Source organism: Calonectris borealis, chromosome 22 (genome assembly GCF_964195595.1).
Source record: "Calonectris borealis chromosome 22, bCalBor7.hap1.2, whole genome shotgun sequence".
In the NCBI taxonomy this organism is placed as follows: domain Eukaryota; kingdom Metazoa; phylum Chordata; class Aves; order Procellariiformes; family Procellariidae; genus Calonectris; species Calonectris borealis.
In genome coordinates this window covers 2,847,350-2,852,093 of record NC_134333.1, presented here as the reverse complement: position 1 = coordinate 2,852,093, position 4,744 = coordinate 2,847,350, and positions in this window count along the sequence as shown.

Here is a 4,744-nt window from a genome sequence, read left to right as displayed (position 1 = left end):
CCAGGCCTCCAGCCTGTCCTCGGGAGGGGGCTTATTTTGTCCCAGGCGCAGGACTTTGCAAATGACTAGCTATACTGAAATTACAACAGGCTCTCGTATTATGTGAACACTGTAAGAAAGGCTTTTGGTGGATTTCAGCTAGATCCACTAAATTCACTCAAAATACACTCAAGTTCAAGCTGCCTGTGTAGGCTCTCTCAAAAGTCAGTCTGCTGAGAACATCAACTGGAGTCTTGTGCACTTTTCTAGAAAGGTCAGAACATGCAAGGCTTGGAGAAGAAAGCTACTTTCGTCCATCCCTGAAATAAGTACTGATACCCAAAAGTGAAATGTTATGAATGCTTTAATAATAAAAGCAAGAAACAAGCAATAAACTTCAAAAGGAAACACTACTTCACTCCATCAAAAGATTTTTTTTACAATCCATCCATTTTTAACTGTAAAAAAATGTTGCTATTTACCTCTTTCCTCATGTTTTGCTCATGATTATTTTTTTGCTTTGTTTTGCTGACAATTGTTCTTAGCATTCTTTTGGCTATAAATAGTATATGAATTTGACATTTCTAAAAATACCCATCCCTTCATTCCATTGTTTAAACATTCCTTAGTCTAATTGTCCCTGAAAATTTCTATCACCTGTCCATCTCTCCACTGAGCCAGCTCTTTTCAGGGTTCATGTCCTGAGGAAACTGGAGTTCAGTGGGACCAGAGTAAAAGATAGGACTTTTTTTTAATTAAGATTTTTTCTTTCTTTCATTAAAAAAGGCCTTGAAATTATTTTGCAATGATGATGAATATTCCTCCTGTTTCTGTGCATAGTTAGTACAACAGGTAAAGGCAGTGCTAATTAGAGCAGACAAAGGCTTTGCAAATAAAGCCTTTGACACTGCTGTGGGCTGCAGTGACAAGAGAATAGACTGTAATGAGAACTGTCTTACTCCCAGAGCATGAATCAAAGTTTAACTCTGGCCACTCGTTGCTTGATTTTTCCTCTCTCTGCTGATTCCCACTAGGATACAAGCCGGACTAATTTCCTTTCAAAATGTCTTCCCTTCCATTCTTCTTGTCATACAAATTAAATTAAATGACAAACAAAAATCATGCTGTACATATTCATTGAAACACATCTCAGAACTCCCTAATTAGCTACACAATGCTTACAACTCTCCAGGGAGCGGCAGAAAACCAAACGCAGAGCTCATTGTGGCTGTCAGCATTTTAACGAGCCCCTTGAGGAATGTGGTGCTACCTCCCCGTCACTTTGTAGCTGTGGCAAAATCTGGCAAGGTGCCTTGAAGAAATGACAGGCAGAAGCAGAAAGAAAAGTTACTTGGAGTTTTAATGGAGCCCAGTGTGAGATGCGAGACCAGGAACCTACTTGGACAATGTGTTCCCACCGGGGCTCATTAGAGCAGAAACTCACAGACTTTGATTACAGGCAGCACAGAAAGACATAGACTTCTCCTGTATCAAACTTCCCTTACAGAAGTCAAACAGCAAACCCCAGGTACCAGGAAGGTGGTCCTTTCAGTCAGCGATCCCCACACACGGCATGTGGAAAGGAAATGCCATGGACCCACCTCTCCAAACCTGCTCTTCCAAGGCACTGGCAGATGCACAGGTCCTGCTCTCCCTGCTTCAGTTATAGTGATCAGCCAAGACACTGTGACTGCAACACACACTGCTGACACATTCATGAACCACAAGCCTGCTGACAGACTCCATCCTAACTCACAGCTCCCTCCTTCCATCCCGATCAGGGTCATCTCTGGATTCAAACACCTTCAGCCTTAAATGTTGCACCTCAGCCCCCACCCTCTGTTACATTAGGCCTTGAGCACCTCCTTCTCTGCTCCATGAGATCAAAACCATGAGCTTAATGGCTTCTCTTGATGTCCATGTATCCCACTACCTCTTGCCAGAGCTCTGGTAATGCTCCAGGTAAGGAACTACAATAGCCTACCTTGTGACTGATGTAAGAACAAATTCCAGCAATGTTCATTATCTCCTTCTTACAATGGAGATACAAAACCAGACTGAACAAAGGACCCTTTGGCACTGCCCCTCTGCTTCCCAAGTTCTGCTCCTTGCCACTCACGGAGTACACTCACACATGATCCCCTCTCACCATCGCTGAATCAGCATTTGTTTACTCTTTTGGAGTGAAACACCAAATCTACCTCAAAAAATCTGTCTCATCAAATCTACATCAAATCTTCCTCAAAAGCAGAATACGGGCTTGCAAACAGTTTGAGATGCCCTGGAGTATCCCACCTGGCATCCAACTGCCTGTTCAGAAGAGTGTGGTTTTCGTGTAGTTTCTACATCATATTTAGTGGCCTGATGAGAATGTCCGGGTACCCCAGGGCACCTCAAATGTTTGGACAGGTGAACTGAGCTCTGTACAGCTGTGTTAGGCAACCCAAAGACGGGTATAATGATTTACATGAATTCCAGAAGCTGAACAGAGTTCATTCCATCCTGGCTGCTGGAATGGTCACAACTAGACCACAAGAGCTGGCCTGAGGATTATCTTTTCAATCTGTAGTACAACAAAGATGATACATAAGTCTGAAGTTGGCTCTAGCTATAGTCTTGGAGAGAAAGAAACACCTCCAGAAGACAGCTCTTTCCACATCTCCTTGAGACATCCCTGGCCACTACACTCATCAGGCACGCTTTTCTCTGCTACATGTCTAGATTTGCAGCATTGTTATTTTTAAGCTGCACTGTGGCTGACCTTTACTTGTCACATTCCAGAGTCCCTCTAGATTGCACGGGGTGCAACCAGGGTGTGAATCACATAAGTTTTCACTCCATTCCTCAACTCCAAGTTCCGACTGTCCACAACGAGGCAAACTTCATTCACTTCTGGGCTCCCATAAATCCACAAATTCCCTCTGTGTTGTGGTGGGACGCTCCAGCCTGTTTGTTCCGGGGACCACAACCGCAGACAACAGGAACAAAACCGCATCATTTGGCTCCCTCTACAGTTCTCCATCAGTATCGCAGACAGTCTTGCAAATCCAGACACCGCTGTTCACATTTACACATATCATAACTGTTAAAACAGTTTCCCCACATTTTCCTTGTTCATCCTTTCACAACTACTGTGGTAATAGAAGTTCTTCTTGTGCCCTTGCAAAGCTGAACCTGAGGTGAGCACTGGCTTTCCTAACACCGTCCTTACATGCCCTGGCAATGTTTCTAAAACTTATTTTGTAGCCTGTGTGCCACCTTTTTTGCATTGGAGCTCTGTCATGAGCTCCCTGCATCGGCAAGCCACTCTCCTGGTAGGCCTGCTTGTTTTCCAGAGTATCAGGATGAACTGTTCTTGCACTGGGAACGATGCTGTTCTCAAAGACCTACCAGGTTTCCTGAGCTCCACAAGCACCACCTGCCTGTTACGTAGCAGAATGTACATATCTCTAGCTGGATCAGCTGTCTGGAAAGACACTGGAGGTTCATATTTCTCCCCAGCTTAGACCGTGAGTTCAGGTGAGACATTCAGGGAACCATTCAGGTGTCAAAACATAAGTGTCCAGTATAGATGTAGACAGTCTAAGGTTTCTCAAGCATATGTATGGGGCTTTCAGTTATGGTGCAAGGCCTCTAGAAGTCACTTTCTGGACAAGTGGCTGGACGTCACATAGGGAGGACGAACTTCCTATGCTTAGGAACGTGAAATGTTTCTCCAACTTAGGTGAGATGATTGTTTCAGCACCAAGGGATACACTTTCAGCCATCACCATGTTAAATCGCTTAAGCTATGTATTTTTTGAAGTAAATTCTATGTGCTAGGGCCTGTTTTCTGGCCCAGAGGCCAGCTGACATAGTCTGGCCACATCCATTCTACCAAACCCTCCTAGCCGCCAAAATTGAGATGCCACACCCAAATTGCCTACTGGGAGTAGACTTTAGCTCATGCTAAATCCTGACTTGTTCCTGGGGGTTCCCCTGGACTGCTTACCAGTCCCAGGAACATGCCGACAGTTTAGGAGTGCAGACCCTTGTGTTCCACCGCATAGGAGTGTGGAATTACCACTGCAGCAGCAACAATTCTTTTTCACCATGGTCCTAGGGCTATCATTAAGACATTGCCTGAATTACATCTATTTACACAAGTGAAAACCTGGGTCTTAAAAATGCGGTGGGAAAGACAGGAAAGCAAGAGAAAAAGCAAAGGATTCCGGCAATACCAGGAAAACGCTTTTGAATCTTGTTGGCCTTCAGATGCCAGATAAGGGTAAAAAAAACCAATGGGACACTGTCTTAAGGGTCTGGAGAAAGAAGTAGTTTGGGAACAGGCAGACGGCAAAATAAGGATACCTGATGGGAATAATAAAAGACATCGATTCATATATTTGCCTTATCTTTAAAAATGAGAGTAAGAGCACCAAATTGTCACCTTCATTGTTGTTGTTTCCAGCACTTCTTCAAGAGTTCCTTCACTGTGTCCTAGGATTCTGAAGAGTGGCCAGCTCTTGCTTTGACATCATTTGGTGTCCCCTAACTCTACATCTGTTTTTCACCAGAATGGATTAGCTAGTTTCAACTCTGCCTTTTCAAAGTCAGTATTCTTTTTCAGATGAAGAAAATTCTGAGAGCAGAACCAACAAGCTTGTTAGTCGTTAAGCTGCACAACCACCAGGCTGGGAGCAATGTCAGTTCCTGAAGAGAGTCATCTGGTGACATTTTAGTGCCTATGGCTGTCCCATTTGGCCTACAGCTACCACTCCAGAAG